The sequence below is a fragment of the Mobula hypostoma genome, chromosome 23 (assembly GCF_963921235.1).
Source record: "Mobula hypostoma chromosome 23, sMobHyp1.1, whole genome shotgun sequence".
Taxonomy (NCBI): Eukaryota; Metazoa; Chordata; class Chondrichthyes; order Myliobatiformes; family Myliobatidae; genus Mobula; species Mobula hypostoma.
Window position 1 is genome coordinate 48,812,194 of NC_086119.1, and position 13,411 is coordinate 48,825,604.

Consider the following 13,411-nt stretch of genomic DNA (forward strand, 5'->3'; position numbering starts at 1 on the left):
CTTTCAAGAATCACTAGTTTCTCATATGGTTCTGGGGAACTGGAAAATTGCAAATGTCACGTCACTTTTTAAGAAAGGAAGGAAGCAGAGCAAAGGAAATTATAGGCAAATTAGCCTGACTTCAATGGTTGGGAAGACATTGGAATCTGTTATTAAGGATGAGGTTTTGGGGTACTTGGAGGCACATGATTAAAATAGGCCAAAGTCAGCATGGTTTCCTTGAGGTAAAATCTTGCCTGACAAAACTGTGGGAATTCTCTGAAGCAATAACAAGCAAGATAGACAAGGAAAATTGGTGGATGTTGTCTGCCTGGATTTTCAGAAGGCCATTGACATGGTGCCACACATGAGGTTGAGAAACAGATTAAGAGTCCATGGTTTTACAGGAAAGATACTAGCATGAATAGGGCATAGGCTGACTGGTAGGAGACAAACAGTGGGAATAAAGGCAAGCTTTTCTGGTTGGTTGCCGGCAACTGGTGGTGTTCCACAGGAGTCTGTGTTGGGACTGATTCCTTCCCCATTATCTGTCGATGATTTGGATGACAAAATAGATGGCTTTGTTGCCAAGTTTGCAGATGATATGAAGGTAGGTGAAGAGGCAGGTCATGTTGAGGAAGCAGACACTTTGCAGAAGGGCTTAAACAGATTGGGAGAAAGAGCAAAGAAGCGGCAAATGGAATATGGTGTTAGTGAGGTGTATGGGCATAGATTTTGATAGAAGAAATAAAAGCATAGATTATCTTCTAAACAAGGAGAAACTGCAAACATCAAAGGTGCAAAGAGATTTGTGAGTCCTCGTGCAGGATTCCCTAAAGGTTTACTTGCAGGTTGAGTTGATGGTAAGGAAAGCAAATGCAATGTTAGGACTAGAAGATATAATGCTTAGGCGAATAAGGCATAGGTCAGACCACACTTGGAATATTGTGAGCAGTTTTGGGCCCCTTATGTAAGAAAAGATGTGCTGGCATTGGAGAAGGTCCAGAGGAGGTTCACAAGAATGATTCCGGGAATGAAAGAGTTAACGTATGAGAAGTATTTGTTAGGTCTGGGCCTGTACTCACTGGATTTTAATAGAATGAGGAGGGATTTCATCGAAACCTGTTGTATACCGAAAGGCCTAGAACTGAGTGGATGTGGATGGGATGTTTTCTGTAATAGGGGTGTCCAGGACCAGAGGGCACAGCCTCAGAATAGACGGGCATCCATTTATAACAGAGATGAGGAGGAATTTCTTTGGCCAGAGGGTAGTGAATCTGTGGAATTCATCGTGCCACAGATGGCTGTGGAGGCCATGACCTTGGGTATATTTAAAACAGAGGTTGATAGATACCTAATTATTCAGGGCAACAAAGGTTACAGGGAGAAGGCAGAAGAATGGGGTTGAGAGGGATAATAAGTCAGCTTTGATGGAATGGCACAGCAGACTTGATGGGTCAAATGGCCTAATTCTGCTCGTACGTCATATAGTCTTATTGTTGATGCTGTTGTACATTGGGACGACTAATAAAAGACCTTTTTCTTGTGGATGTTGCGTATGACCCATTCTCTCACCTACCAGTGAAAAAGTCAATAGTCACTTATAGGTAGGCCTCCAAAAATATTCAAATGCAAGTGAAGTCTGGGTACTGTAGCTTAATGACTGAAGCTGGACTCACCTTATTTTCTGCACTGGGGCCAATTTACTTTTTATAGTTTCCCATTTTTCCTGTAGGTTAGCTTCACTCCAACAAGAAACTTATTGGAGACGAGGTTCAGCACTGTGGCAAGAAAGGCTATGGTAAGGGTTCAAGATTTCTTAGTTACTTGCAAGCCAGGTCAAGGCGAATACCCTGATCCAGACTGGCATACTGCTAATTGGATGCTAGATCTAGGGAATCTGGACAGTTAAGTGCCAGAAAGTAAACTGGGGTGAGGCTGAGCTGAGAGCTGGGGAACTATGAGAACAACAAAGAGTGAGCTGTCCAAGCAGAAGGGGACATCTCTCGGATGGCCTTTCAAGAATTGGCCTTCTGTCTCACTATCCATAGCAACATTCCCAGGAACTGACACAGCATCTACCTGTTGATCGGAAGCCTATTCCACCACTCGACATGCCGGGTAAAATTACCCTCAGTGATGGGCACACAGGGGTACAAGGCTGGTGAGCATGAGAGTTACAAGGTGCTATGGTGAGCTGGAAATTGGGAATGATGGAGAACAAGGAGCCTGAGGAAAGAGATCTGGGGGTGGCGGGGGTGGAGTTCGGAGCATTTGTAATACCTGTGTAGCGCTTGTCTTGTCTCATGTTACTGGTTGCCGCATTATTTATGAGAAAGATCAAATTACGTAGTACTACACTAGGTGCTAATAGGCCATCAGAAGCTCTAAATATCAGAAGGAGGCAGTGAATAGAAAATATACGCTTTCGTTTATAAAAAAAACAAGATACAAAATATTTACATAAGTAAGAACAATTCAAAACTCCAACATTCTGTTAAGTTCCAAATCTCAGATATAAACAAAAACAATTTCCTGTTTAGTTAGAATTAGTGATATTCCTTAGAATAATCTTTGTTACTCCAATTTCTGTGACTAATTAGATCTAGTGTTATTCCGTATTTAAATGTTTACAGACCTACTTCTCCTTTTCCTATTAGTTAGAAAACTAATTGAATTCAAATTCTTAAGTATTATGGTTAACTTCAGTTTCCATTCAAGTCCGTATGTATACAAATTTAAAAACTATATGTCTATAGAGCTTAACTCCTTTCACAACAATTCTCCAACATCAAAACTTTTAATCAAAGTAAATCTCGTTCAGTAACTTATCCATGTCTTTGCAAGAATAATCAATTCTTGTAGAAAATCAGATTCAGATCCTTCGAATGAAAATAGATCTATACATCCAACCGTATTAAATCCTCTAGGTCATTAAACATTTCGTCCCTGCGCTGGTTCTTTGATCTTGGGTGGCTCGCCATCTTGTTTCTTGGTTTGTTGGATGAAATAATTGATCATCCATGGGAAGTCGATTCACAAACTTATACAAAAAAAAACCTGACCAAATCCCTTGGTGTGATTTAACAAAACTAATTCCCGGTTGCACGGTAGAGATCTTGGACACCTGACTTTGCTGATATTGTCTCATTATAGTTGTAGCTTCAATGGATCTTTAATCACTATTGTCTCTCCTCCAGGGGTTTCACCCTGAGGTTTTCAAGTAAGTAGGGTAGAGATACTCACTACTAATTCCACTTTTAACAGTTTATATCTTCTGTTTCTAATAGCTTGCTGTGTTTCTCCAGCTTTCCTGCACTGGCGTCCATTCTCGCATAGTTCCCCCCTCTCTTTTTGTAAAAATTTGGTAAACTTTGTTTTCATCCATCCACAGGTGAAGCTTTCTAATATTACATCTTTGGGTTTATTTAACCGGGGTTACACATATTCTCCCAGACACAGATCAATTGCATTAGCACTCCCTCTGAATTACAATCTATTGTGGATACATGAAGGGCAAAAAAGATTAAACCAGAGTCTGCATGGATGGAGATCTTTGTGTATTTAATATTTCAATAATATTTGAGTGATCTTGTATATATATTGTTTGATTAAGCACTTTTGTTTGCTTAGATGATTAATTAATGGTTATATGTACGATATGTTAGATTAACGTCTCACTAAAAGTAAAGGCGAAGTTACACCTGTGTTCCCGGATTCTGGTGTCTTTGTTTGAATTATTTTCATGTTTTGAAGTTATAAAAGATAACAGAGATGTTTTGTTCTGTTTTAAATCAGAGAATGAAATAGGCTGCAACATCTTTGATGACTAAGCTGTACAATAGCACTTATTTTCAAAATGATCTCATCATTGTTTACTCTCAAGAGCCTTTGTTCCAACCTGAGCCAGCTAGCTCTTTTCATCAGGTTGATTCCAACTCCTTGTGAATATCTTTCACTCTGGTTACAGTGATTCTTTCTTCTGAGAGAAACAGATCTTCCCCCGTCCCCTGTCTGGACTGTGTTAAACCAGAATTTGCTGGTACTCCAGGATCCTGTAACCTGATTAAAATTTGGAACAATTCCGTTCAGATATGGATATAAATGAGAAATAAAACCTGGAAATATTTTTCGCTTTAAAACCGCAATGTTGATCACCCTAAAGCTATACAAGCCTCATGAAGAGTGAGAATGTTAATTGTGAATTTAATGAAACAACAATGTCGTGCTTCCCTCTGTATTGCAATGCTGAAACATTCCCTACTGAGGTGAAAGCAGTGTCTCAATTTAAATACAGGCAATTACTAAGGTATAGTCTGCAGTGTGGACGAAAGCGGACCTGGGCTATAGACGAAACTGTAAGAAATAACTAAGTAGTGGCAGACATTTAATAATATAGTTCATAATTCTCAGAGATGTACAGTATTCTTAAAAAATACTCTACATGAAGGATGTCATCAAATAGAAAGAAGGCACTCAAAGAAGGCTTTGTGGCAAAGTTTGCGGATGATACGAAGATAGGTGGAGGGGTAGGTAGTGCTGAGGACGGAATGTGATTGCAGAAGTACTTAGACAAATTGGAAGAATAGGCAAAACAGTGGCAGAAGGAATAGAGAGCTGGGAAATGTATGATAGTGCATTTGGTAAAAGGAACAATAGTGCAGACTATTATCTAAAGGAGGAGAAAATTCAAATATCAGAGGTGGAGAGGGACATAGCAGTCTTTGTGTAAGACTCCCAGAAAGTTAATTTACAGATTGAGTCTGTGGTAAAGCAGGCAAATGCAACGTTGGCATTCATTTCAAGGGAAATAGAATATAAAAGCAAGGAGATAATGCTGAAGCTTTATAAGACACTAGATAGGCCACGCTTGGAGTATTGTCAACCATTTTGGACTCCATATTTCAGAAAGGATGTGTTGTCATTGGAGAGAGTCCAGAGGAGGTTCATGAGGATGATTCTGGTAAAGAAAGGGTTAACATATGAGGAACATTTGGTAGCTTTGGGCCTGTACTCACTGGAATTTAGAAGAATGGGGGGGGGGGTGGATCTCATTGAAACCTACCAAATGTTGTAAGGACTAGAAAAGGTGGATGTGCAGAGGATGTTTCCTTTGGTGGGGGTATCCAGCACTAGAGGGTACAGCCTCAAATTTGAGGGCAACCTTTTAGAATAGAAGTAAGAAGAGATTTTTTTTAGCCAGAGGGTAGTGAATCTGTGGAATGTTCTGCCACAGACTGTGGTGGAGGCCAAGTCCATGGGTATATTTAAAGTGGAAGTTAATAGTTTCCTGATTGGTCTAGGCATCAAAGATATGATGAGAAGGCAGGTGTATGGGGTTGAGGGGTTCTGGCATCAGCTATGATGGAATGGTGGAGCAGACTCGATGGGTTGAATGGCCTACTTCTGGTTCTATGTCTTATGCTCTTACGGTCTGATGCTGCTAAAGTTAGTTAGGAGGCCACAAAACTGGGAAAACTTAGGAATTGACAAAAGGTGACTGAAGTAATAATAAAGTGATTATTATTATTATTAGAAAACAGATTATGAAAATAACCTGGCAAGTAACTCAACAAACAGACAGTAAAGAGTTTCTAGACACATGTAGTACGAGAATAACCTCTGGTGACTTGGAGGATCCAGCTGGAAAACCAGTAATGAAAAACAAAGTAGCAGAGATATGAGCAAATAATTTGTATTCAGCTTCACTACAGAAGAAAATCCATAGACAAAAGAGAGGAAAGAAATTACAAACGAGAGAGGAAGCAAATTAAAACAAACATTATCATCAGAGAAAAGATACTGAGCAAACTGACGAGATCAAAGACTGATGTCCCCCTGTATCTAATGACAGGGGTAAAAGAAGTGGCTGTAGAGATAGTGGATGTATTGGTTACGATGTTTCAAATTTTCCTCAGCTCTTGAAAGGTTCCAGTCAATTGGAAAACCACAAGTATACCCTGTTTTTCAAGAAGGAAAGACATCTTGCAGCCCAGTATATCTATGGTGACCATTCTCCCCATCTACATTAATCTTGGCTGTCTATATTCAGACCATATCTTTCTAATGCCTTACTTATTTAAATGTAGTAATTATATTTGATTCTGCTATTCTCTGTGTAAAAAACAACTTCCCTCTCAGACTCCTTTTAAAACTTCTACCTCTTACCTTAAATCTATATTCCTTTTGCAACATACACCAAATTCCAGACAAATTCAGCAGGTCAAGCAGCGACTATGGAAATGAATAAACTGTCAACATTTTGGACCGAGACCTTTCTTCAGGACTGAAAAGGAAGAGGGGAAGATGGCAGAATAAAAAAAAGTCGGGGGAGGGAAAAGAGGCCGGCTGGAAGGTGATAGGCGAAGCCAGGTTGGTGCGAAAGGTAAAGGGCTGGTGGAGAAGGAGAGGAGAGTGGACCATAGGAGAAAGGGAAGGAGAAAGGAGGAGATCCAGGGCAAAGTAATAGGCAAATGAGAAGAAATAAAAGGTCAGAGTGGGGAATAGAAATGTTGGGGGGTGGGGGGAAGAGGGATTTTGTTTACCGGAAGGAGAAATCGATATTCATGCCATCAGGTTGGAGGGTACCCGGGCGGAATATAAGATGTTGCTCCTCTACTCCTTATGTCTTAATACACTCTCATTGGAAAAATGCAAGAATCCATTACCAAGGAGGTAGCCACAAGGCATTTAGGAAATCATGGTATGATTAGAATCAATATAGCTTCATCAAAGGGAAATCGTGTTTGACAAATTTGCTAGAGTCCTTTGAGAACATAATTATCAGGGTTATTAAGAGGAACGAGAAGATGTTGTACACTTGGATTTCTATAAGGCACTTGATAAAATAGCACAGGAAATAATACACTACAAATTAATAGTTTATAGCATTGGGGCTAATTTCTGTCCAACTAATAGGGAATAGTCAAGATAATTGGTTCATTTTCAGGTCGAGAACTGTAACTAAATGGATGCAACAGAGATCATTGCCGGCTTCAACTATTAACAACTTATATTCATGAACTTGAGAAAAAAACTGAGTGTATTTTGGGTGGCGAGGTGGAGGTACTTCGCTATTAAAGGTGTAAGGCACTTCTTCCCTCTGCTAGCCTGCAGCTCAACCTTGGGCAAGGTGTGCTACCTACTTAGCACTGTAAAGCCATGGGAGTGGGTGTTGGACGGCCGTATGAGCAGCTGGTGCATATCAAAAGTCCTGGTTATGCGATCACTGATGCCAGGCAGACAGTTGATAATGTCGTGTAAAAATGCTGCCCAGAAGAAGGCAATGGCAAACCACTTCTGTCGAAAAAATTGCCGAGAACAATCGTAGTCAAAGATCAAGATCTCCCATGTCATGACATACCGCATTATGTTGATATTGAAAGACTCATGACTTTGAGAAATAAATTGAGTGTGTTATTTCTGGATGTCCTCAGAAATAGAACACAGGAAGTTAACAAGCAGGACAGCAAAGGATTATGAATGCAAGTAGAATGCTGGTCTTTATCACAAAGGATATAGAGTAGAAAAGGGCGGGCCAGAGGAGTCTTGCTACAACTTTGTGGCAATTTGCTCTGCTAATCTGACAAACCGAATAGGCTTTGGGCCTACTCCGGGCTGCTCCAGGGATTTGGACCTAAAGGCTGATTTATTCTTCTGCGTCAAATCGACGCCGTAACCTATGCAAGTGGCCTATGCGCATTGTGAGCGTTTATACTTGTGCATTGGTGTGTGAGCGTCGCTCTGCAATTCGCGCACGTCACACATGCGCACACACCTGCAAGGCTTCATGGTCATGGTAGTCTTTCTCGGGGTAAACAAGTTTAAAGCGAGCGTCTTTTTTTTTGTAAAAGTGAAATGTGTCCTGCATAATTTCAGAGGTCTGTAAAGCTTTATGCAAAGCATTGCTGCCAGATTTCCTTCCCTGCCCTTCAGTTGCCCAATAGGAAGCTATTGCAGCGTAGGAGGAAATGCGATGCTACCAAGCGGACAAATCACAGCTGTTGCGGTCTGCATTGCCGCGACGTGTAGTTACATTTTGGGAGAGGTGCGCGTCAGGCTACAGCGTAGGGATCCACTTAGGCACTGCGTAGGGTTCGTGGCTATGCCGTACCTACAGCGTCGATTTGACACAGAAGTATAAATCAGCCTTAAGGACTCAATTTGGTTCGTAATGCTGTTGTTGTAGCTTGCTTCCACCGTTTGCATGATTTGTGTCCTTTCCCCCGCTTTCTCTGTGCTGGGTGTTGGTTTTCATTTTTGTCAATTGGGTTCTTTCGGGTTTCTTGCTTTGTGGCTGCCTGTAAGCAAAAAATCCTGAGGTTGTATATAGATTCTTAGATAATAAATGTACTTTGAATTTAAATTTGAACTACCCAGGACATTGGTGAGATCACGTCTGACTCACAGCATTTAGATTTAATTTCTTTGTTTAGGGAAGTCTATAATGCATTGGAGGCTATATAGAGAAGTTTACTAGATTGATTCCTCTGAAGGAGGTGTTGTCTTATGTGGAAAAGTTGAGTAGATTGGGTTTATATCCATTGGAGTTTGGATAATATAACTAAATCATATATGATTTGGAGCAGGCTTAAAAAGACAGATGTTGTAAGGATGTTTTCCCTCAAGGGGCCATCCACTTACAGCAAGGATGATAAGGAATTTCTTCTCTCAGTTCTCTGTTAAAGGTTTTCCCTCTCACCTTCAATCCATGACTTCTAGTTTTGGCTCTCCTAAGACTGTTACCCTTCAACCAATCTGTATTCTCACATTTACATATTTGTGAAAGTTGTATCATGTATTGTTATATTAGTGACTGATATTTGATAATATAATGACTAATAATATAATTATATTATTTACTAATAAAATGAATTTAGTAAAATTAATGAAATACGTTGCATTTATACAATACCTTTCACACCAATTTGAAGCTAATCAGAAGTTTATAAATCACTTTTGTGAGGTAGAAAACACAGCAGCCAAACTGTGTACAGCAATATCCAGTGGAATATAACATAAAGAAGAACGTGACTATCTGTGAATAATATTGGTGAGAGAGAAAATTCAGCCTTAATCATGGAAAATTCCGTTTCCTTTCAAATTAGACCCTGGCTGTCTCCCATGCACATTTGAGAATACAAGTGAGACCTCGATTTACAGTAATATCTCAATTAAAATACAGCTCCTCCAACAGTTATAATTCAACAGTCATTCTGCACAGAAGCAGACCCTTGCCAGCCTTTAACTACCCATCTATAATAATTTCATTTGCAGCACTTGATCCATTGATTTCATACCAAGGCAAGTCAAATGGTCATCCTGATCATTTTTAAATATTGTGAGAGTACCAGTTTAATTTAAGACTTTTGGAACTCAGGATAATTCTTAAATAGGATAAGAAATTGGTCAGAAGAAACGAATGCAACTGCATTATAGCAGGAGAAAATCTGCAGGTGCTGAAAATTCAAGAAACACACAAAATGGTGGAGGTACTCAGCAGGTCAGGCAGCATCTATGGAAAAGAGTAGCAAGACCCTTCAGCAGGACTGGAGAGAAAAAGATGTAGATTTAAAAGGTGGGGGGAGGGGAGGGAGCAACTCAACGTGATAGGTAAAACCAGGAGGGAGAGGGGTGAAGTAAAGAGCTGGGAAGTTGATTGGTGAATAAGATACAGGGCTGGAAAAGGGGGAATCTAATAGGAGAGGACAGAAGACCATGGAAGAAAGAAAAGGTGGGGGAAGCATCAGAGGGAGGCAATGACCAGACAAGGAGATAAGGTGAGAGAGGGAAAAAGAGATGATAACTGGTGAAGGAGATGAGGAAGGGGAAGTTACGGAGAATTATATGCTGAACGTGGAGGCTGGTGGGATGGTAGGTTAGGATAAGAGGAGCCCTATTCCCGGTAGGGTTGTGGGAGGATGGGGTGAGAGCAGACATGCATAAAATGGAAGAGATGTGGCTCAGGTCACACCTTTTCTTTCTTCCATGGCCTTCTGTCCTCTCTTATTAGATTCCCCCTTCTCCAGCCCTGTTTCCCTTTCACCAATCAACTTCCCAGCTCTTTACTTCCCCCTTCCCCTCCCAGTTTCAACTATCACCTTAGTTTCTCCCTTCCTTCCCCCCACCTCTTAAATCCACTCATCTTTTTTTCTCCAGTCCTGCTGAAGGGTCTCGGCCCGAAACGTTGGCTGTACTCTTTCCCACAGATGTTGCCTGGCCTGCTGAGTTCCTCCAGCACTTTGTGTGTGTTACACCAGGTATGTGAGGATGGAGATTAGTGCAGGGCATATTTTGAGGCCATCAATTTTCCTCATTTTTTTCCATGTTTTGGATTTACAGAGTCATAACTTTGACATAATTGCAAAATGACAACAGAAAAGAGATTTAAAAAAAGACATTACAGGGTACTTCACTGGGCTAGCATAATAGGGAGATAAACCTACCATCTGAATTCAAGTGTGTTCAGATTCCAGGGAAAAGTACTGAAAATTTAGACAGGAAAACAATCTCATCATATTTCACTGTCCTTGCCATGTTAACTGGGGCCAGTTTCCACTCCAGCAAAACTCACCGGGAGAGACATTAATTAGTAGATTTTTGTACCATTTTTCAACTTGAGATATTGATTTTTTCAATCTAAATTATATCAGACTTAACATCCATTTCCTTTCTTTCTCTGCTGACAAAGTCAAATGAGATGCACTTATGCACCAATTGTTGCTGTGTGTTTTCAATTTTGCAAATCATCGACGTTGATTACAAACTAATAAAACAGTCAACCAGCCTTCCATGAAAAATATACCAAAGAGATTATTTTTTAAAAATGGACGTGGATTTTCAAGGGGACAAAATCTCATGGAGATGCAATCAATAATAATGCTGCGTCTTCAGTGAATGTTGTTTCAAACAAAAAAACCATTGTGCAAAAGAAACAAACTGTGCAAATAAAATAAAGCAACAGTTGTAAAGAGTCCTTGAAAGCCAGTCTTTAGGCTGTAAAATCAGATCAGAGTAGAGGTGAAGATATCTATGGTGGTTCAGGAATCTGATGTTCCTGAACCTGGCGGTGTGGGACCTAAGGCTTCTACATATACTTCCTGTGTGATAGTAGTGGCAAGAAGAGAGCACAGCCTGGATGGTGGGGTTCTACCTCCTGTCATAGGAATCACCTTTCAGGAGTTCCTCCTGCAGGCATTGTACTGCAAAAGTTTCACACTGCACTCATTCGTTAAAAAGTATCTCTTAACGACTGTCTTCAATTCATCATGACCTAGTGATATTTGAACTTAAATACATGTCATGCCTAAATGCGTGAGGGAAGAAATTGCTGGGGCTCTGGCAGAGATATTTGTACCATCGTCAGCCATGGTTGAAGTACTGGAAGACTGGAGGATGGCTGATGTTGTGTCCTTATCGAAGAAGGGTTACAGGGACCAGCCAGGAGTCTTCGTTAGTGAAAGAGAGGGCCTGCTGAGATGTCAAAGTGTTGGGAAGGACAGTAGTTGCTGATGGTCTGTAGATCATAGTCTCTGGGGGCTTGCTATTGCTTGGTGGGTGATGGTGAGGAGGGGGCTGATGCTCTTTGCTGGAACAAGGGGGGAAGGGGGAGGGAGGAGGGTTGACGCTTGCTGCTGCTTGTGCGTTGGAAGTGGGGAGGGCTTTGGGGCTCTAATCTTTTTCTTTGGGTTTTTATTTCTCTTTGTTTCCTGGATGTCTGTGAGTAAATAAGGATTCCAAGTTGTATACTGTATACATCAAAGTTGCTGGTGAACGCAGCAGGCCAAGCAGCATCTATAGGAAGAGGTGCAGTCGACGTTTCAGGCCGAGACCCTTCGTCAGGACTAACTGAAGGAAGAGTTAGTAAGGGATTTGAAAGTGGGAGGGGGAGGGGGAGATGCAAAATGATAGGAGAAGACAGGAGGGGGAGGGATAAAGCCGAGAGCTGGACAGGTGATTGGCAAAAGGGATATGAGAGGATCATGGGACAGGAGGTCCGGGAAGAAAGACCGGGGGGGGGGGGATGACCCAGAGGATGGGCAAGAGGTATATTCAGAGGGACAGAGGGAGAAAAAGGAGAGTGAGAGAAAGAATGTGTGCATCAAAATGAGTAACAGATGGGGTACGAGGGGGAGGTGGGGCCTTAGCGGAAGTTAGAGAAGTCATTTTTATACACACATTCTTTCTCTCACTCTCCTTTTTCTCCCTCTGTCCCTCTGAATATACCTCTTGCCCATCCTCTGGGTCACCCCCCCCCCTTGTCTTTCTTCCTGGACCTCCTGTCCCATGATCCTCTCGTATCCCCTTTTGCCTATCACCTGTCCAGCTCTCGGCTCTATCCCTCCCCCTCCTGTCTTCTCCTATCATTTTGCATCTCCCCCTCCCCCTCCAGCTTTCAAATCCCTTACTCACTCTTCCTTCACTTAGTCCTGACGAAGGGTCTCGGCCTGAAACGTCGACTGCGCCTCTTCCTATAGATGCTGCTTGGCCTGCTGCGTTCACCAGCAGCTTTGATGTATGTTGCTTGAATTTCCAGCATCTGCAGAATTCCTGTTGTTTGCGTGTATACTGTAAACATTCTTTGACATTAAATTGAACCATTGAAATAAATGAGGGAAAAAATTGCTGGGGCTCTGGCAGAGATATATGTACCATCGTCAGCCAAGGTTGAAGTACTGGAAAACCGGAGGATGGCTGATGTTGTGTCCTTATTTAAGAAAGGTTGCAAGGACGAGCCAGGGAACTATAGCGCTGTGAGCCTAACATCAGTGATGGGAAAGTTGTTGGAGGGTATTCTGAGAGAAGATCTATCTACATTTGGAAAGGCTAGCACTGATTAGAATTTGTCAGCATGGCTGTTTTTTCATGGGGAATTGTACCTTATGAACTTCATTGAGATTTTTTTGAAGAGATGACCAAGAAAATTAACAAGGGCAGGATGGTAGCTGTGTACATGAATTTTAACAACACCTTTGACAAAATCCAGCATTGTAGGCTAATCTGAAAAGCTGTATCACATGGAATCCAGGGTGAGCTAGATAGTTAGATTTAAAAAATTGGTTTGGTGAAAGGATTTAGAGGGAGGTAATGGAGGGTTGCTCCTCAGATTGGAGGTCTGTGATCATTAGTGTGCCGTAGGGGTGGTGCTGGGTCCACTTGTTTCTCATCCATATTAACCATGTAGATGAGAATACAGTTAGCATGTTTAGTAAGCTTGCAGATGACACCAAAATGTGTGTACAGTGGACAATGAAAATGGTTAGTTACGATTACAAGATCTGGATTAATTGGGAAAGTAGTTCAAGGAATGGCAGATGGAATTTAACTAGGACAAGGGCGGATTGTTGCATTTCAATGAATTAAGCAGGGCAAGACAAACAGGCTAAGGCTCAGTGGAGTGTTGTAGAACAGACAAATAGGAGTGCAAGTGCAT

The 13,411-nt window shown here is 41.4% G+C and overlaps 1 protein-coding gene across 4 annotated transcripts in view; it reads right to left on the reverse strand.

Annotated features, from left to right (window-relative positions):
• srrm3 (serine/arginine repetitive matrix 3) overlaps positions 1–13,411 on the reverse strand; it is a 417,679-nt gene that overhangs the window by 258,588 nt on the left and 145,680 nt on the right. The window lies entirely within an intron of this gene.